The 21,054-nt window shown below is 48.9% G+C and overlaps 1 long non-coding RNA gene across 1 annotated transcript; it reads right to left on the reverse strand.

Annotated features, from left to right (window-relative positions):
* Nucleotides 1-1,650: 1,650 nt before the first annotated feature.
* LOC144172911 (uncharacterized) lies at nt 1,651-5,124 on the reverse strand. The gene is made up of 3 exons (XR_013323128.1): nt 4,797-5,124; nt 2,329-2,422; nt 1,651-2,245 (listed from the first exon to the last, which is right to left on the reverse strand). It is a non-coding gene; the product is annotated as an uncharacterized LOC144172911 (long non-coding RNA).
* Between the last annotated feature and the right edge of the window lie 15,930 nt (nt 5,125-21,054).

Here is a 21,054-nt window from a genome sequence, read left to right on the forward strand (position 1 = left end):
ACTTTGCCCCCCCCCCCTAATCGAGAACCCTGCGCACGCCTATGTGCGCAGTGAAGTCCACATGTGCGGAGATATGAAGTGACGGTGTCGGTAGCTTGCTGCAGGTTGTCTTGTTGGAGACCCGGGGAGCCTTTGTTGGTCCAAATTGTAATATCATCCGCATAGAGTGCATGGGAGATATCCGGGATGTTTGAGAGCAGTGGTGGGAGTCCGGCCATAGCAATATTAAATAGCAGGGGTGAGATGACTGACCCTTGTGGTGTTCCTTGGGCGGGTGTGCTAAAGCGGTCGGACCGATGGGGGCCGATGCTTATTGTGGCCGTACGATCGGTTAGGAACGCGCGGACGTAGTTATAGGTGGTCTGGCCGCAGCCTGTATTTTGTAGTTGATCGAGAATTGCGCTGTGGGACACGTTGTCGAACGCTCCTTTAATGTCCAACGTCAATATGGTGCTTGGATGCGTCTTGCTGAGCTTATCAATTATATCTTCTTTCAGTTGTAGGTGAATATCTTGTGCTGATAAATGCGCCCGAAAGCCAAACATGGTGTGCGGGAGTTGCTCTGTATCGTTGAGGTGGGCAGTTAGGCGGCGTGCGACAAGGTGCTCCAGTAGTTTGCCGGTACACGATGTTAGAGAGATTGGGCGTAGGTTGTCCAGGTTAACGGGCTTGTTTGGCTAGGGGAATACCCAGGTAGCACAAAAGAGCTTAAATACTTCTACTACCGCGATTTTTCAGGACGAAAGAAACGGCTTGCAAACATCCCAGACAATCCGATCACGCATTCGCGACGTTTTCGAAAGGTCTTAAATCACGTCTAATGTCCAGCGGGTATTACTATTTCTAGACGATTTATTTACTCTCTTTAAAACATCCTGAAAAATCGGTTTAGAAGTTGGATTTTACAAGAGCTGTATAATTCTGTCAATGCGACTTTTCAATCCGCATTTTAGATGGTTAGAAGACGTTCTGATAATTCTGGTCTAGCAAAGGGCTTTAGAAAGATGCTAAGAATCCCTTTCTTGGGATATTTAGAGCCGCTTTTTAGACGTATGAAATACGGCTTTATGAACTCCCCTGCCATACCCCCCTCCCCCGGAGGTGATGCTGGGGCCGAATGCAGCGGCTTTGCTGCACGCATTCGAAATTAAAAGCCATTTGGCTCGAGCAAACATTTTATTGAGACCAAGCAATGGGGGTAATGTACTGAGGAGAAAAATACCGTTACAATTCAGAAAACATTGCGGTGAAAGCGTCCTTTCCACCTGCCAGAAGCATCTTATGTAAAAACGTCCAAATAAAACACTTAACAAGATAAGAGCAATGCAACAAACTTGTATCAACAAGTCCAGAACTCTACACTTTCTTATTTTTAAACAAAGGATGGAGGGCAAACAGAACTCTGAAAACAAAAACAAAATAAATCAATGCAAGAAACTTGTAAAATCAGGTCCATAACTCTGTGAACTTGCTTATGGATATTGGAAGGTACGAATGCAGCACAAATAAAACACTACAGATAAAGGCACACGCAAGAAACTCTCATCATCACGTCCACAACTTGTACAGTTGTGTATGATTGTTTGAAAGCAAGTATGCAGCACAAATAAAACTTTCACGAAAAAATATAAATAGAAGAAAATTGTACCATCAGGTCCACAACTTTGTACATTTGTTTTTAAACTTAAACAATAAGATGCAAGGACAACTTGTTCTACAAAAAATGATAGTTACTTAGGAAAGTGAAACAACTGAACTGCGTTTATCTGAAAGATCACATTGTAAAAATGTACCACAAAATGTGTTAAATACTTTCTTCCAAATAAAAAGCCACGTGCAGCATGACTAACAAAGCATCGCCAGCGGGAGTGAACATATCTTAAATGCAAAAGCTTTTCTTCAATACACATGGTTCATACATGGTTGAAAAAAAAAAAAGAAAACAATGCACAATTTTTCTAAACAAATAAAAAGCCATGTGCGGCACGACTAGCAAATATCACCAGTAGTAGTAAACCTATCCTAAATGCCAAAACGTTTCATCAATAGTCATGGTTCATACATGCTTGAAAAAAAAAATACCCTCAGCAACCACAACAGATAATGGAGTCCTCTTGTCTGCACTGATGAGGGGCAAATCCTCTGTGACCTTTCTGTCGACGACGCCTTTCCCATTTCTTGCACTTTCCTTAATTAGCTGTGCTGTACTGGTCGTACCTCCAGCTGTTCAGGTTGTCTGGATGAACTGCAGAAAAAAAGCCAATAAGAACCCTAGGTGTGTAATCCGTTTAAAATACCCTGTTATGTGTTAGTCAATGTGGGTCTTACGTTCGCGCCTTTGCATTCTTGAGCTGGATCATGATGACTGTCTTCATTTCTGCGTCCGTGGCTCCTCGTGTTTGCATATTCGCTCTCACAGCCTCTTAAAAAGAGTTGTACACGCACGCATATTTCAGAGAACATCCCTTTTTTACGGCCTATTGTACATACCACATAAATTTAACTAAACTGAGCAGTTGCAATAAGATAATAAAAAGTTGAACCAGGGCAAGCTGAAGCAGCAAGCATCGTGCTATTTCATTTAACACTGCAGGCTTCACAGCCCAAAAAGGAGTTGACTACCTATTGACTAACGTCTGACGAGGTGGCACAAGCTTGTTTTTCTGGCCCGAGTTTTCTGTCGCGAGCTGCCTAATTATTTGCCAGCTGCTTCGCTGAGCCACGGCACAGCGATCTTCCGTCAGGTGAAGGGTGCAGGCCTTTTGGGCTAGGAAATTATTTGCCGGCAGCTTGGTTTAAGTAAAGGTCCTATTCTAGGTCCATTTTAAAAGCGCTGTGACGGCGCAAATGACCGAAATAACCCACGTGGTCGTACTGTCACGGAAGTTGTCCTTCCCGAGCAAAGAGTGCCGGCATTTCGTGTCAGAATAATTATTTGCCGTGAGAGCACGGCCGGGTGGCTTATTTCGGTTATTTGCGCCGCCACAGTGCGTTAAAATCGGGCCTAGAATATGACCTTTAGTTAAACCAAGCTGCCGGCAAATAATTATCCTAGCACAAAAGGCATGCACCCTTCACCTAACGGAACACCGATGTGTCGCGGCTAAGGCAAGGAGCCGGCAAATAATTAGGCAGCTACGACAGAAAACTGCCAAGAAAGCTGCCGGCTAATAACAGCTTACAGCGCGGAAGACCGGCACTCTTCGCTTCACGGCAGCTTGCGAAAGAAAACTCTCCAGCTGTCTGCCGGCAAAGCGCGTTCTCATACAGCATGCCGGCACTAATCATGTGACCGCAGCAAGCCAATAAGGGGAGACTGCCGGCAAACTTCCGCTCGCGCGGGTAGCCCGGCTGCCGGCCGAATATCCACTCCCAAGAATTGATGTTTCAAGCTGATATATTTTAAAATTTGCTTAAAATATGCAAAACTAACCATCGCGCGACATTTTTGCACTACTTTAATTTAACATTGCCGAAAGAGCCTTATCTCTAACCAGGATTTAACATCTTGCGACGCTTACCACGTCTATCATCTGGTTGGGGCGCATGTTGCGATGGCAACAGTCGGGTCGGTTCCGAAACAGATAGCGATTTGAACCTACGTAGATTTTAATTGCGGCAATACGTTGATATTAATTGCTGCGAAAAAAAAAATAAACAGGCGCCAGTAAAATCGCAGTGCCGCTTCGAGCAGAGGCACCCGTGTTGGAGGCGGTTTGCAGAGCTTTATCGGCATCAAAACACGAATATCTCAGGCGCTGCGGCTGGCTAAACGTTCACCCACGACGCCCTGTTAGGCAGGCACTGCGTCATGGCATGGGACGACAGAATTCTCTCATAAGGAGTGACACAAACCCACTTGTTCGCCTACGGCCCTCCTGGGTTAGTGCAAAAAAGATGCCGCAAAATTTTGACGCCGGCTTTCTTAAAAAATACGGTGAAAGCGCAGCTCAGCGTTTCCGACCAAGGATGCCAAGATGCAGCACAAGTTGTCGCGCAAGTAAACCAAAACATTTAATAAATGTTACAATGCCTTGTGGTGTGCCCTGCGCTGACGTGTGAAAGCAGTCACTTTTGTGTGGGCCGATGCTCAGGGTAGCAGTGCGGTTCGAAAGGAACGCTCGGGCATAGTTGTATGTAGCGGCGCCGCATCCGGTGTGTTGGAGCTGAGTTAGAATCGCTGAGTGAGTTACATTATCAAAGGCCCCCTTTATGTCTAGTGCTAGAATGGAGCTTGGGTGGGTCTTGCTCAGTTTGTCGATGACTTCTTCTTTAATTTGGAGGTGTATGTCCTGGGCGGAGAGGTTGGCCCGGAACCGAACCCCACCCAACCTACGAGCAGTGGGAGTGCGTGCTGCGCAGCGGCCAGCTCAAGGACCAGGCTGCACTGGTCGAACGGGCTAGGTCAGCGGCCGTGGCACGTGGCCTACCGGACTAGGATGGCCGCCCTTGCCCGTCTTCTTTTAACACCCTTTTTACCCTCACCCAATTTTCCGAAATAAATGTTTACTCACTCACTCACAATGTTACAATGCCAACAATATATTCCAGGAGCAGCTGCTTAACCAAATACTTCTCGCTTAAAACTAACCACGGTATTACGTATACAACACTCGTGTTTGACAACATCGCGAAACTGCACACATCAAGACCACTTAACGGGCGCTTGTGGCTGGAAATAAAGCTTTTTTCAGAAACACTGTCACAAATACATCAGAAACATGTCACAGTGCGGCGGTATCAACGGGCGGAACAATATGTGACCAATGAAAACGGCACAAATAGCAAATACTTACAAAAATGAGGGCTACACAGCTCGAAGATCGGCGCCCAGCCGCAAACTGACCGTTGGGGTTGGCGCCAAAATGATTACTCTTCAACCCAGCGCGCGCCCAAGCTCATGCGAACGCTGCGGAGGAGGTAGAGGCAGAGAGGAAATCCACTGTTTTCCCAGTCCATGGAGTCACATCAGGCCATACCGTTGGCGCCAAACCTGATTACTCTCAAACCAGCGCGCGCCCAAGCGCGGGACTGTACGGCCGGCTACAAGAAGACTAGAGGAAGAACTGCTAACAGCAGTTATCAGAAATACGTTTTAAAGACGTCATTGTCTGAGGGATATTATCCTTGCAATGATTGACTTCTAGAAACCATCTTTTCCTGTCTGAAATCCCTTTCTGACGTTTCCTCCATAAATACGACGTTTTCTAGACATTCTCTGCTACCTGGGTAGGCTGATGTCGGCATGCCGCCATTGTGGGGGTAGCGTGCCATTGGCCCATTGTTGATTGTAATATTCAAGGAGGGCGTCAACGTGGTCTTCGTCCAAATTGCGAAGGAGTTTGTAGGTGATGCGGTCGTGGCCCGGGGCGGTGTTGCGAGTGAGGCTGGATAGTGCCCGTAGAAGTTCGGTGCGGGTGAAAGGGGCGTCCAGGGCCTCGTTCGGGGTTCCCCTGTAATCCGGGTGCGGCGAAGGTGTTGTAGCCGTTGCGAAGAGTCTGTTTCGTAACGAGGCCAGTAGGCTGTCGGGGGGCTGGGTATTGTTATGAATGAGTCGAGAGATTGTTTGGTTGGTGGCTGTTTTGGAGGTGGTGGTGCCCATGAGACCTCGGAGAATGTGCCATGCTCGCTTGGTCGTGAGCGTCCCGGCGAGTTGATCGCAAAATGTGCGCCAGTTTTGGTTTTGTAGTTGCTTCGCATAATCTAGAGCGGTTTTGGTAAGTTGTGCTATGCGACGTTTCAGGTTGCGATTACAGTAATACCTCGTTAACTCGAACTCGCATATCTCGAAAAATCGGCTACGTCGAAATTTGCCGCGGCACCGAAGATTTTCCTATACGTCCCATGTATATTTTTCCCTTTATCTCGAAGTATTTTTGGGAAGGATTGCGGATAACTCGAAATCTTGACTGGGAGTAGAACGAAAATTTCGCAGCCGGACCATTTCACAAGATTCGCGCGATGCTGCCACGCCTGAAGTCTGTCGATTTTATTCTTATTTAGCCGCGCCTGCCATACGTCGATGCACGGAGAAAGAAGTATTTCTTGCTCCGTGCGTCGATGCTTTCCGCGAACGCCAAGTGCGCGAAGTCTCAGCCCAGCGACATATCAACTTTGTCAAGCAACCCTGTGGCACGTCATGTGACACATGCACTGAGCAGGGAGGCCCTCTGCCCACGCTTGGCGTAGTTTGTCTCGTTCGCTTTGTGCAGTGCACATGACTTTTCCCTGAGGTGTGATTTCCCTTCATCTGCGCAAACCGAGCGGTACGGATTTTTCGCTGACTGTGAGGAGCGGCAACTTAGCGTGAGTGCGGCAAGCATGGCGTCGAAGCAGTGCAAGTCGCTAACGCTAGAAAAAAGGTTGCCCTAATTAAGGAAGTGGAGAAAGGAGGCCGAACGAAATCGACCATCGCGCAGGAATTCGGCATTCCTTTGTCTACGCTTTCGACTGTGCTGAAAAACAAGCAGAAGGTGCTGGATGGATTTCAGCAGAGCTTCTCCAGCCAGCGGAAGCGGGTTCGAGGGTCGAAGTTCCCAGACTTTGAAGCGGCGGTGATGGTATGGCTGCGAAATGCCAGAGCGGCCAACCTTCCCGTCACCACATCAATAATGATGGAGAAGGCAGACGCTCTGGCCTTGCAAATGGGGCACACGGACTTCAGTTGCAGCAGCGGCTGGTTTGACCGCTTCAAAAAAAGGAACAGTGTGGTGTCCAAGTCAGTGCATGGCGAGAGCGGCACTGTCGACGCAGCCACTGCAGACAATTGGCGCAGCAGCCGGCTCGCCGAGTTGCGGGAGAGTTACGTCGACAGCGACATTTTCAACCTTGACGAGGCAGCACTTTTTTATAAAATGTTGCCGAGCCGCACCTTCACACCGAAGGGTGGAGCGTGCTCGGGAGTGAAACAACGGAAGGACAGGGTCACTGTCCTTTTTGGGGCAAATGCCACAGGTGAAGCCACTTCGATGACCAAGGTGTCATCGAAGTGGCCCGAAAAATCTACAGAAAGAGCCTTCTCTACAGAATTTTGTTGTCTTAAGAAAACGGCAAAGGCTACGAAATTGACCTGCTGGGAGCAGTACACCTTCTCAGCAGCGCTTGGCAGCAAGTTCGCGCAGCGGCTATCGCCAACTGCTTTGCGGACGCTGGGTTTTCACGTGCCGCCAGTTTGCCAGAAGCAGAGACGGCAGAGACAGATGACTTCACAGACTGTGAGGAACTTTGTCAAGAGGTCATCAAGCGTACAGGTAACGGTGCCGCCGAAAATGACGTGACTTTTCTGGAGTACGCGCTGTGTCAGCAGGATGTGGTGGTGACCGGAGAAATGACGGACGCCAAAATCGTTCAAACGGCCACTAACGTAGGGGACGGCGGAGACGACGGCGATGACGAACCACCTCGAGAGGTGCCGACATCTTCTGAGACGAGAAATTTGCTGCGCTTGCTTCGAAATAAGGTCGAGTGCAGCGGCGGGGAAGATCGACTGATGCGATGCGTCAAGCAGCTGGAGGACGGCCCGAGTACGACCGCAAAGCAGACGAGCATTAGGCAGTTTTTCTGTGCTAAATAAAATGGTAGTGCGGCAAAACCCAGCCGGTTAAAGTCTCTTGTATGTTATTTTTTTTCTGTTTTAAACCTGCACGAGAAGAAAGATTAGAAACTGCCGCTGAAGAGCCGGTAAGTAGCAGTGATTTTTGTGAAGAGCGCTCATTTTTCCCGGCGTTTAGCGCAACTTTGCTTATCTCGAAAATCTGTTTATCTCGAAATTTTCCCTGGTTTTTACGACTTCGAGTTAACGAGGTATTACTGTATGTTTGTTGCGTCGCCAGCGATTTAGGAGGCTACGTCTCGCTTCCCAGAGGTGGTCTAGGTGGGCGTCAACTGCCGGGATTTCTGGAGTTAGGTTGATGCTTTTGGTGTGCCGAGACTGAGTTTCAAGGAGGCTCTGTGCCCAGCGGTCCAAATCTTCCGCCTCGCGAGGGGGATGTTTTTTTTTTGTGATGTCACGTCCATGTTGCCCCTACGGATTTCACGCTCCTTTTCATGTACCTTATAAAAACAATGCAGGGAGCATAATAAAATCCGTAAAAAGCATCCTTCTTCTGTTTTCAGTGAACAGTTACTTCTACGTCTATATTTGTAAATTTCCTTTTTATGCCCCTGCGCTGAGAGCAACCTATCACTTCGTGATGTTCGTGTGGTGTAAACTCTCGTGCTGTGGGCATGTCTTCAGGTCGTGGCTTCGGCTGTCCGTGGAGTGAAAGGACCTGTTTCTAAGAAGCGCATGCGAAGTTTGTCTCTGCGCGCTGACCGACCGAGAGAGAGAGAGAAACCGAGAGTCGCGGCTCTTGGGGGAAGCGAACCATCGCCTCGGCTTCTGTTACCGCGCGCACTGGCGTCTCCGACCCCCCCGTTGCGCGCCTACGCGGGCCGCTATGTTCTCCGACCCTCGGTCTCGTTCAAACGGCCGCCTGTCTTTTCTCCTTTTCGAGTTTGTATGCCTTTACTTTATTCTCACCAGTAATTCTTTTGCCAGAAACTGGCGCCTTCGAGTGTGAATTGTGTGTCTTCTGTGTGTGATTTTTTTTCCTTTTCACTTTGGCGGGGACATGTCTGATTGGAGCTAAGAAGCGTCTTCCTGATTGGCTGCGGGTGTGCCTCAGACTTGCTCCCGGGCGTCCGCACACGCCAGGATGCGCTTTTATCTCCAATACGTCCCCCACCGGACCACTTGAAGTAAATATACGCCTCGAGATTCGCGATCGCTGCGCCACCTGCCGCCGCTTCTCCGCGGCGTTTGCGGGATTAGCGCTGCGTGGCTGGTAGGTGGTCATGCAGTGTTTTGGTTCTCTTTCGCTTCTCTTTGCCTTTCCGCGCACTAAATAACTTGTTATGGTGACGTCTGTAAGCTAACTGAACGTTTAGGGCGCTTAAAAAAACAGCTGCGTCTTGGTAGAGCGCTCGAACGCCAATAAGAGCTACCCGGGGAGGCGGTTCTGCGCGCTTCTTGGCCGCTCTTGCGGTCGTCGGCGAAGGCAGCAGCATATCACCGCTGTCGCCTTCGAACACGTCAGCACAAGTGAATTCTATTTATTGTCACCTCGTTTAGACCTGACATTGGCACTGTAAGAGGTTGGTTCGTTTTGCAGCGCAAACAACAAATGCGGCTTTGCTTCGAATATGTACGTCGTAGAAAAATATATTTCGGGGATGTGATAACCCAATAGCTGACAAAAACTTGTGCCTTTTATGGGAATATAAGCCACGCGAAAATGTTAAGTACACTCAAAGGCTGTGCATTGTCAGATATGTGCCCACTCATGCCGTATAGTAAGAACCAAGGTATATGTTAATGAAACCACGGGAAAATGAATGGTCTGCGAGTCAGGAATAAATAGAATAGTCGTACGGGAATGAAAAAAAAAAAAAAAACCGAGAGCAGCTTCTGAAATGCTAAAGACGTTTGTTTGAGCAAGGTAGAATTTACCAGACCAACTAGATGCGAAATGCACTGATATTTCGCTAGACATGGGGGGGGGGGGGAGGAGCTGCGCTCAACTATCGTTTGTTTACAAATGCGGAGCGAAATCAACGAATGAACGTTTTAGTTATCACACACACAAGCTGCGTGTTCACTTTTCGTTTGTTTTTCGCCTTCAACGATCGGCTGATCACTCGGCGGACGCATTTTTCGAAGAATACAGGGTAGGCAGTTCACAAGAAATACGAGGTGTCGTTGAAAGAGTTGATTGATTGATTGCAGGGTTTAACACGTCGACGTACGCAACGGAGACGATGAGGCACGCCGTAGTGGAGGGCTCCGGATTAATTTTGACCACCTGAAGATCCTTAACGTGCGCCGAAATCTCGTACACACGGGCTCGTTTGAAGAGTGTCGTATATGATAAGGGTCTCTGATTTCGGTTTATGCTAGATTCTGCAGTCTCCCTGTGTCATACGACGATGTTTCGAAGAAGCGTTTGGTCGCGGTCGCGGATTACTCTATAAGCCCATCTTCGCGCTTCTCGTGGAGGATAAATGTAACAGATGAATCTTTGCGAGCGCTCACCTCGGGACAAGACGACCCAGCATTAAATTTGTCGTCGTGTGCTGACTCCGGAGTGTAATTTTGCATTATCCATCGTACTTCTTTGGTACAATGTTTGCGAAATTTATGCCGCATTGGCTTGTTCAGGGTACTGAGCAATATCTGATATGTGATATTGGCAGGCGTAACTTGCGTGCCGTCAGGTATGAGTGCTCCGCTAGATTTTGTAGTGCACAAAGTCGATTTACATCATAGTGTGTATGGCCGCAACATGACCATCGGAGGAAACACTGCTTACAGAGACACTGCCACTAAATTTCAGGGCAGCGGAATTGCAATCAGCTGCATGCAAATGCTCGCTTCGGGACGCTGGCCTGTGACACACGCCCGGCGCTCATATAGATCTTTCTAAGATCGCGTCATAAACGTTTATACTCTCGTGAACCACCAGGCTTCGTCGACGCCAGGCTATCCAATATGTGGGCAGCTAGACATTCGCTGACTCGCAGATGGAAACGCCAGCGAAGAAACAGGAAGCTAGCACGACGCATTGCTCTCCTGAACAAGCAGATTGCTGAATACGCAGCGAAGCTCTGTAGAGAGAACTGGCACAAGATGTGCGAAGGACTACAGGGCCAGCTATCGGCGGGAAAGACGTGGAAGCTACTACGCCACCTTATAGACCCGGCACAGAGCAAGACGGCAACCAACCGAAACCTTACCAAGGTACTCAACACGTACGACGGTAACGAAAACGAACTCTTCAGGGCACTCAAGAACAGATACCTGCAGACTGAAACAGGAGTTCACCCAATACCCGAAGAGTATGAGGGACCGGAAAACGGCGAGCTAGACCGACCCTTCACCATGGCGGAGCTCTGGTCGGCAATAGATGAAAGCAACAAGAAGAGCGCACCAGGGACGGACAATATAACGTACAAGCACCTTTCCAACATGTGCGGCAAGACAGCGAGCGAACTCCTTAGGTATATCAACAATGCCTGGGAGACCTCAAAGCTACCACACAAATGGAAAGATGCGGAAATAAGATTCATACCGAAGCCAGGGAAGCCCCCGTCAGTAGACAACCTGCGCCCGATATCGCTGACCTCCTGCGTCGGAAAGGTTATTGAGCGAATGGTGCTACGGCGGTTACAGGGATACCTGGAAGATACAGGACAAATTCCAGCTACAATGTTTGGCTTCCGAAAACACCTTGGAACGCAGGACGTCATGGTGCAGCTCCACGAGTTGGTAGTCAAGCAAGCCACGAAGAACGGACCAAGAGCCATCCTAGCCTTAGACCTCAAAGGAGCGTTCGACAATGTGACGCACGCCAGCGTGTTGCGAAACCTCAACAAGACGGGGTGCGGGCGCAGAACATTCAAGTACATTCAAGACTTCCTCACGGACAGGACTGCGACAATAGCCATCGGCGGGACGAAATCAGACCCCATAACACTAGGGGAAAGAGGCACTCCTCAAGGGTCTGTGATTTCACCCTTGCTTTTCAACCTGGCCCTCTTACCCGTGCCAGGGCTATTAGAGCAAATAGAAGGAATAGACCACGCCTTCTACGCAGATGACATTACGGTATGGACGACAAGGGCCGGATCTGAAGGGTGGATGGAGGAAACACTACAACAAACAGCCATGACGGTACACGAATATGCCAAATCGTGTGGCCTGAGCTGCGCACCGCAGAAGTCCGAGCTCTTGCTCGTCCAACCAGGTGTCAACAACAAGACAAGATGCAGTATCACTGTCCAAATCGATGGAGTTGAAGTCAAGCCAACCCAACAGTGTCGTATACTGGGATTGATGCTACGGAACGATGGGAAAGCAGACGCAGCGATCGCTAAGGTCCGAACAACGACCGAGCAAGTGTTGGGTATGCTCCGGCGAGTAGCAAACCGCAACCGTGGCATCAAGGAAGACGACGCCATCCGTCTAGTACGAGCCTTCGTCATCTCGCGGATTACGTATTCAGCACCGTACCTGCAGATGACGAGGACACAGCGAGAGGCACTAAACGTACTAATACGAAAGGCAATGAAACAGGCTCTGGGACTCCCCATATACTCATCAACAAAGCGCTTGTATCAGATGGGGGTCCACAACACCGTCGACGAACTTGTGGAGGCCCACCTTTCTAGTCAGAGAGTACGGCTTAGTCAGACCGAGCACGGAAGACAGGTACTCAAGAAGTTGGGATGGACAGTCGAACCCGCACTAACGACAAGTAAACTACCAGGCAAATGGCGGGAAGCGCTCACATCGAAGCCTCTCCCAAGAAACATGGCACCGGGAGTAGACGATGACAGACGAAAAGCCAGGACAACAGCTCTAGCGCGAAGATTGGGGGGAAACTCCCGCGTCCTCTACGCAGACGCTTCCCTCCAGAAGGGCAGCGACCGGGCGGCAGCGGTTGTGACAACGAGAGACCGACTGGTCGTCTCGGCTTCGACGAGGACCAGGGAATCCACGACTGCGGAAGAAGTGGCCATAGCCTTGGCGCTCGTTCAACCCGGCGTCGAGGTTGTGGTGACGGATAGCAAGAAAGCATATAGCAGCTACCGAAGGGGCTCCATCTCCTCCTCGGCACTAGCGATCGTAAACACGAAAGAGCCACCGGGACAAGCCGTCGAGCTCGTGTGGACCCCGGCTCACTCCTCACTAGTTGGCAACACCATCGCTGACTACCATGCCCGAGAGATGACACGCCGGGCACACGAGGAGTCAAGCGGAGGGGAGGACGACCCGATCCCGGTCACGAGCTACACAGACATAACACAGATGTACAGAGAGGATCGGTGTACACTACCAGAGCCTCACCGTTCACTAACACGAAAAGAGCAAACAATACTACGAAGAATACAGGCAGGGTCATTAGTACATCCAACAATGCTACATAAGATGTTTCCAAATCGGTATGATGACACATGCCCATTCTGCAAACAAGAAAGAGGCACTCTGCGTCACGTCATTGCAGAGTGCACGTCCCTCAAGAGCCCCATCCCACAGATTCTACCCCCATCACCACCCACCTCCCTCACCTCACCCAACCCTTCACCCAAAGAGCGATGGGAGATCTTGCGGTCCAGCCCTACCGTGCCGACCCACATAGCCCTCGTGGCTCGGGGCGTGGAGGTGCTGGAAGCATACGGGCCCCGAGAATAGGGGACCGCCCCATTGGCCGCCTTGATGGTGACCCCTTTATGGGCTCAAATAAAGTTCAACCAACCAACCACCAGGCTTAGAAACAGAGTGCCTGCTCCACGTTATTCGGTATTTCGAACGGGGACAAACGGTAAATCGCTGTCTTGAACGAGCCCCAAAAGCAACGGCGACAGGGGGGAGCGGGCCGGGGACTCCCGCTCCTGCTTTCGAAACGGGCCGCTAGGGGGATTTCAGTGGCGCCCCTACAGGCCGCGCTCGAGGCGTATAACGCGGCGCCTCCGGCCATTGAGGGCGAGCAACACCAGGAGAGCAGCTTGCTGCCGATCGTCGGGGCCAGACGCCGGGAGCCCTTCGCCCGCCAACCATGTTTCGTTAAGTACTCTTGATTGCCTGTTTTATCCTATGTTATGTAACAGTTGTAATGTTTTGTCTATATGTTTTAAAACAAAGTATCGTTATTTAAACCAGTTAACATTTGAATATCTGAAACCTTCATCTGAGTGCTTCATCGCCGGACTGATCATTCAAAAGTAGCGGTGCTGGACAAAAGTGACCGTTAAGCGCTAACCACATGGAGCGATTTTTCCAGCGACGCGACGAGCGACGCGACTAGGATCCGCAGTCGCCGAACCGAAGTCGCCTGCCGAGGCAACCACATGACAGCGACACCTGCCCTTCAGGAGAGGAATTAACCAACCTTCTGGGCGGGTGAGGAGCATCGCTAGGCGGATGTGACGTCACGTTTGCTCGCAGCGTTCCCGCGCGGTATGTTTACATTTTTCCGAGTGCTGCCTACACGGCGTACGTGCCGTAGCGATTCAAGTAGTCGCGTTCGACGTATGCGGTCGACGCAAGAATTCATAAACTGGCGATGGTTGTCGCCCTGTCAGTCGTCGTTCAACAGCTCCAGTGTCTTCTGGCACTACAGCTTTGCAGTTATCTGTGGGCGTTCAACTGTCCACCATCGGCCGACCAGGTGAGTGTTTTTTTGGCGGGTTTGCAATCAGTTCGCATATCTCCTACTGCAAAGCTTGCTTTCTGCTCGCGGCAGTTATATTAGCGACGTTTACGAAATTCTTAACGGCGCGTTCTCCCCGTCTTGCATTATTGTCGCTGTTTATGCTGCTCGTTCGCGTCTGTCGGCGATCGCGAGCTGTTGACGGTTTGTTGCACGGCGCGGAAACTCGCTCGCATTGCAAACCCGTCTCGCCCATGACGTTTCATTGTCTCTTTAATGTGGCGTCATTAACATCACTTGTTTTCCTCGACGCTTTTTCTAGACAACGTGCCTTGTGCTAACCGATCTTAATATTGTAACGAAAATGAACTTGCAGTACGATCTGTTGGTGAAGTTAGGAGCGTGACAGGTCCCTGTTGGCAAGGTTTTCGTGTGTGCGTGTGGTTCGTGAGGGCGTTGTAACACGCTACTTTAGCCTGTTGCACTCGTTGCTGCATCCAGCACTTTTGCTGTCAGGAGTGCCTGCCAAGGAATGCTTACGTCGTTATGTGTTTTCATCTCATCAATCGGCGTTCAATAACCGATGGAAATTCAGCGGGAACGACCCGGATGACGCAGGGCGGGCAAGAGCACTGCTTGTGTGGTCTTCGCTTTCGTTTGCCCTTTTTTTAGTCATCCTAGATTGTTTATTTACTGCTGCCTCAACGGTGCTTCATTCCTCATGTTCCATTTATTTCTCTTGCAGCATCTCCTGACTGCAGTCACGGTGCCCCTAGCCTGCCTGCAGCACTCATCCTGCCATTCTAGTGGGAACTGCCATTCTAGTGCAGGCCACTTGTCACAACCAAACGGGTTCCCGACTTTTCCTGGCTTCTATTTGATGGCATACTTTAGATCCACCAGTGCGTTCTCACTCCGTGTACATTTCAAGCGAGGGTTTACAGTAACACGGTAGTTGATAGCCATGAAGACAGCAGCGTGTGTACTAAAAATCAAGTTTAGTTATTTATGCCGATGTCAAAAAACCAACCTGGTCTATGCATCCATTCCAGCCTGACATTTTCAAATACAAGTCTTTCAGTAGCTAGTGAAACAATGAAGAGGTAGGGATAGCTCATGCACTGCTTAATTACTACCTTCATTTTTTTACTGTTGAAAATTTATGGATGATGCTATATGTACCACCTAGTGAAGTCCCACCAGAAATTGTTATATGCACTACCGATATAGCACAATCTATGAGGTGGGCTGGCGTGACCTTCGTGCAAACAGCACCGTACGTGGTTTCCGTCACGACAAAGTTTGCAATGTAGTCTTGGGCGTGTAATGGGTTATGGCTGACCGCAGGGCCGTTTACAGTGCTTTCCAGCTTCCAGTGGAGGCAGGAACATAAATTACGTCATCGGCCAGGGCACAGTACATGGTGTTAGTCAACATCATAGATATACCGTGCCTCGGATGGCCGCGTCATATATATATATATTTTTAAATTTTACTTTTGAGTTTTGTGTAAGCAAGGATGTATCTAGTGCCCCTATGCTGTCTATCCTTGGTTTTTGTAAACACTAAGTAATATCGCACGGTAGCTTTATTCATCGTAATGAGATTTCTCAGGTGCCAGATTGCTCAGATCTCACATGGTTTCCTATGGCTGCAGGGATGTACAATGTCTTGGGTTCGATTCTTGGCTGCCGGGGCTGCATTGAATTTATAAAGCCAAAAAAAAATAACCTTCTGTACACAATGTCTTGGTTTACGCTAAAGATCCTTGAGTGAGAGGTCTACCACACTGCCCTGTGCCTCATAGTGCGAAGTGACCTCAATTTACTCGATTATGATGCAATTACTTAATGCCTTCTCATGTAAACTCTTGAGTGCAAACGGGAGAAGATGCACCTACCTCGCCTTGAGCTGTTAGACTAAGTTGCCTTTTTCGCACGACATCTAAGCTGTGTGAGAAAGCCATACAGGGCTAAGAATGTTGTAAGAAATGCCTCTTACGTGAGGCAGCTCATACATAATGTTTAAAAAAAGCGTGTCACATTATTTTGCCGTAAGCTCTTTAAACGTTTTACACCCCTCCTACCGCCCTGCTTTTATTGTTAATAAAGGCACTTTGCATATGTAGACACAGGAAAATGAAGCAGAAAGACAAAGATATTTTTTTCAGCTGCACAGTGTCGCAGGCTATGCACCTGACGCAATGCTGCTTGTTCATCACGGTTTGCACTGTGCTTTGAAACGGTTTGTTACCAAGGTCCAAAGATTTACTTGGCTATTTCATGTCAGGAATGATACAAAGGGATCATCTGTGGAAGCAATGCCCATCTTATTCTTGTCCTTTTGTAATTTATGAGAGCTGCTGCAGCCAAGCATTCTATGGTATATTTATGAACTAGAAAATACATGGAAAAGGCAGTCTCTAAGCTGGAGGGAAACTATCGAGTAGCATATGCATTTAGTTTAAATAGTGGCGTGTTGCCCAACTGCTGGGCAACCGCATTAAGTTTATGCCGTGCTTGTGATTTGCTCAAGTATGTGAACTAGTCTTAGGCATTTACGTGTTGATAAAAGAATTCCGTGCTATCTTCATTCATTCACTGCAACTCGTTTGTGCTCATGGGGAGCATTCGGAATATGACCCTTAGCATGATAAAAATCAGAATACACTTTACTCAGTTGGACTCAAGATATACCTGATCAGGACACGTCTACTCCTGAATGCTTAGATACCTGATCACATAAAAATTGGCCAACTTAACAAGCTGCAGGAAAAGAAGCAGCCCCATTCCTTCACCATAAAATAAAAAGAAGACAAGAAGAAACTATTTTACATTTGCAAAAGGTCCAGGCGAGGCTGTTGTTTCTTACGCTTTCAAGAATACATTAATACTGTTGTTGTTTTACAATATAAGGTGAATTTTCCTTACACTACTTAATCGACTTCAGTTGTTTTCCTTTCTGGGTGACCTATGAGACCAAAGGTGCAATGTAATTAACAGTATGGTCATGTTGGTTGTAAACATGATAGAAAAGGAGCACAAAAATATGCATGGCAAAACTCAGGACTTTTGTTGTGTTGTTTTTCATTTATAGTTAATTTTGTTTTGTCCTATGGCACAATGCAATTCTCGAAACCAGCTTTCCTCAGAAACCTATTGAGCACAATTTTTCATACTAGGCAACATTACATGCGATGGCTGCACAGCACTTTCTGCCTGAATATAAATGTGGCTAAAAAATGTCTTAGTTATTTTGAAGCAGGCAGTTTTCATTGCCAGTCAGACAAAATGGGGCCAGATGCCATCTGTGCAAAACCGCATGTGACCGCACCATGGGAGGAGGAGGACAAACATTTTATTGAGCCTTTAAAGGCCCCTTAGGGGACGTGGTGACCGGCGTACCGGTGTCCGCAGCAGCCCTCGCCGTCACCACCCGCTGGGTAGACAGGTCGAAGCTGCCCAGTGCCTCAGCCCAGTGCCCACCGTCTGCTAAGAGAGGATAGGGGTTGTGGGGACAGTTCCAAAGAAGATGGTCCAGTGTTTCCACTGCTCCACAGGCCGTGCAGTTGGTGGAGGGGTAGACGGAAGGATAAATACGGTGCAGGTGGTAGCGACATGGGAGGGTATGGGTTTGCACCAGTCGCCATAGCCGTTCTTCCCTGTTGGATAAATCTGGGTGTGCGGGGGGGAGCTGGCGGCGTGAGAGGCGGTAATGTGCCGTAATGCCTTGGAAGGTCAAGAGACTGTCCCAAGCTGATAGGGCTCCGTGAAAGGGTTCGAGGCTAGGGCCTGCTTGGACGGTATGCTCTCGAGCGGCCCTATGTGCTGCCTCATTTCCCCCCATGCCCATGTGGGCCGGAGTCCAGATCAGCTTTATTTGTATGGTAGGAGGATTTTTGAGGAGAATTTTGAGCGCCAGGGGCGAGATCATGCCTCTGGCGTAATTTCGAATGGCCGTTTTCGAATCCGAGATGATAGTGATAGGGGGCGGCCTATGTGTAAGGGCTAGCGCGATAGGTGACCGGTAAAAAGTGCAAAGGCTCATGGGTACGTTGTCTGCTCCAGCCACTTTCGGTTCGAGATCTCGCCTGGCCTCCCGTACGCCGACGGCTTTCACGCGCGTGTGTGCGTGTTGTTTATTTGTCACAGAGTGCTAACCTTTCAGAGAAGCCCCTAGTAGAATTCATTGTTGTTACACATTGAATGTGCGATGCATGAGCGGTTTTTTTTTTCAGTGGAAACAGATAAACAACAAGCTCAAGCGCGCGTGAAAGCCGTCGGCATATGGGAGGCCAGGAGAGCTCTCGAACCGGAAGTAACAGAACTCCGCGGGAGCTGACAATGCACCCATGAGCATTTGCACTTTTTACCAATCATCTATTGCCGCCTCTTCCGCCTCAGCGGTCAGTTGGTGCGGTCTGTTAGGGATTTAAGAGGAGGAGTGTTGGGATGGTTGATTACTACTGCGACAGCGTATGCATCCTGCCATCGATAGCAAGCTGCGTCCACGTAAAGCGTAGTGGGGTGGACGGGGTATTTCTCTGTAAGTGCTTGTGCTCGTAGTTCCCTAGGCTGCTTGTTGAAAACAGGGTGATATTGCGTGGTAAAGGGTGGATAGTGAGGGAGCCATGAATGTCGGCTGGTACCGGGAGCCTGTCATCACAGAGGATAGCGGCTTTAAGGTTAAGAGTAACAAGGAGAGTGTGACCGGTGGGGGTGGATGAGAGCCTATTTAGCTGACCGATAAGGTGGGCTTCAATGAGTTCCTCCGCAGTATTGTAAATGCCGAGTTTCTCGAGTCTGGCAGTGGTAGTGCTCTGAGGGATTTGTAGCGCCGTTTTTTAGGTCTTTCGAATGAGGCAGTTGACTTTAGAGAGTTCGGTACGCGAGGGCAAGAGATACGGGAGGGAGTAAGTGAGAAGGCAGAGCCCAAATGCCTGTATCAGCCGGATACGCTCCGTTTCTTTGAGCCCCTTGTTGCGGGCAGCAATCCTGCGGATGAGGGCGATCGTCTGATTCACCTGAGAATTCAGCTGTGCTAGGTACTTAATGTTTGCGAAATTGCGCTGTATGCAGAGCCCAAGTATTTTCAGGACTTCCACTTGGCGAACATCCCTACCATCAATGCGGACCTCAATGGTGGGTGTCTGGGCCGGGTTGCCGGTTGATTTGGCGGGGTGGATTAAAAGCTCAGATTTTTCAGGTGAGCATCCAAGCCCAACTTGCGCGGCGGCGGTAACTAAGTCAGCTCCCTGTTAGAGAACCTCCTCGATTTGAAAGTCGCTGCCTCTGGTGGTCCACAGCGTAATATTATCGGTGTATATGCTGTGGAGTAAGCAAGGGATCGCGGCGAGCTTACTGGGAAGGTGGATTAGGGCAATGTTAAATAGGAGTGGAGATAATACTGCACCTTGAGGCGTGCCAATGGTTGGGAAATGGATAGTGTCGGATTATAGGTCACCGAGCTGAATAACGTGAAATTGACGTGAACCTTTTTCCTCCTTACTTAAAACAGATTTCCTTTTTTGTTGTTTGATCCTGTTTACAGCAAGCCCTTTTTTGTAGAGAAAAGGAACTGCCACCTGAAGAAAACCACCTCTGCTTCAAAAATGCACTGATCAAGATTAGTATCATACTACAATGAGAACATATAAATGTTAAAATGTAAAAAATTAGCCATATACACAAATAACTAATGAAGTGTGCCGCTGCACAAATTGGTTTTCAATACATAAACAAAGGAGTGCTTCAAAGAGAAAGGACAAGAAAAAGGGCAGGGGTGTTTTCTGGTCTGCTTCACTACAACCTAAAATGATGCTTTGGCTCTCGGTAAGCTTAAGTACACTATTTATATGGTACTAGGAAGTGTCCAAGCAGCATTTCTGACTCGCCCCGTCTTTCTATGAGCATTACTGACAGTTTCTCTCTTGTTGATCGAAGAAAGGAGTGAAATGCGCTGAAAGCATCAAATCTGCATTCGCACCGTTCAGTTGCATGGTCTGGCTCATTAACAAGGAACCACACGACAAACAGACGTGCTCACACGTCAGCTCAGAGTTGCGTATCGAGAAATTCTGGGTGAGCGAGAGAAGCTTGCCAGGTCTTGCACTTAAACATCAGTAAAGCATGCATTATGCGACAAACCAACGACGACAGAAATAGCTACCTTCATACTGGGCAAGTGTTCGAACCACTGTGGCGTGTTAACGGCGCGGTCAGAAAGTTGCCACGCCAGTTTGACAGCCCTGGCGCGAATCGTGTGTGTCAGTCCGGCCCACAATTGAAGACTTCCGCGTTATTACTGTGATTTGTGGCAGCCAGATTGGTGGGATCGACCCATGGATGATCGGTCAGAAGCAGTGACAAGCAGCCATTTTGACCCTCCGAACGCTTGAAAGTACGTGTAAACATAAAAAAAAGTGTTGCTGACTGCAGCTAGATAATGCTATATCGGTGGTGGGTATAGCACTTCATAGGTTGTATTCACTGGTGTGGCCCACAAGTGGGCGACCCTGTGTGTGCGCCGCCATGTATGTGCCGCAGCATCTGTGATACGTCGGACTCCATGAGATTGCGGTAATGGACCTTTTTCTATTAGCAATCTGCACATGCGCGGGCTGGTAATCCGCCATTCTGGACAGTCGTCTCGGGCAAAACAAACAAAAGGGTGCCCCCTCCACTTGTTGCTGGGGTAGCAGCTATGCTTTCTAGTGATGCACGTTTTTATTTCTTCTTTTTCGACAGCATGTGGTGAGTTGTGCGTGCACACAAATGATTTCAAAAGAAAGGGGTGAAGACTTGAGGTTGACCACGGTACGAGCACATGGCTACCAGCAAGGGGGTGAGCGGTGCAAGCATGGCAC

This window comes from Haemaphysalis longicornis, unplaced genomic scaffold, assembly GCF_048455015.1.
Source record: "Haemaphysalis longicornis isolate Haplotype H1 unplaced genomic scaffold, Haemaphysalis longicornis Haplotype H1 scaffold_27, whole genome shotgun sequence".
NCBI lineage: Eukaryota > Metazoa > Arthropoda > Arachnida > Ixodida > Ixodidae > Haemaphysalis > Haemaphysalis longicornis.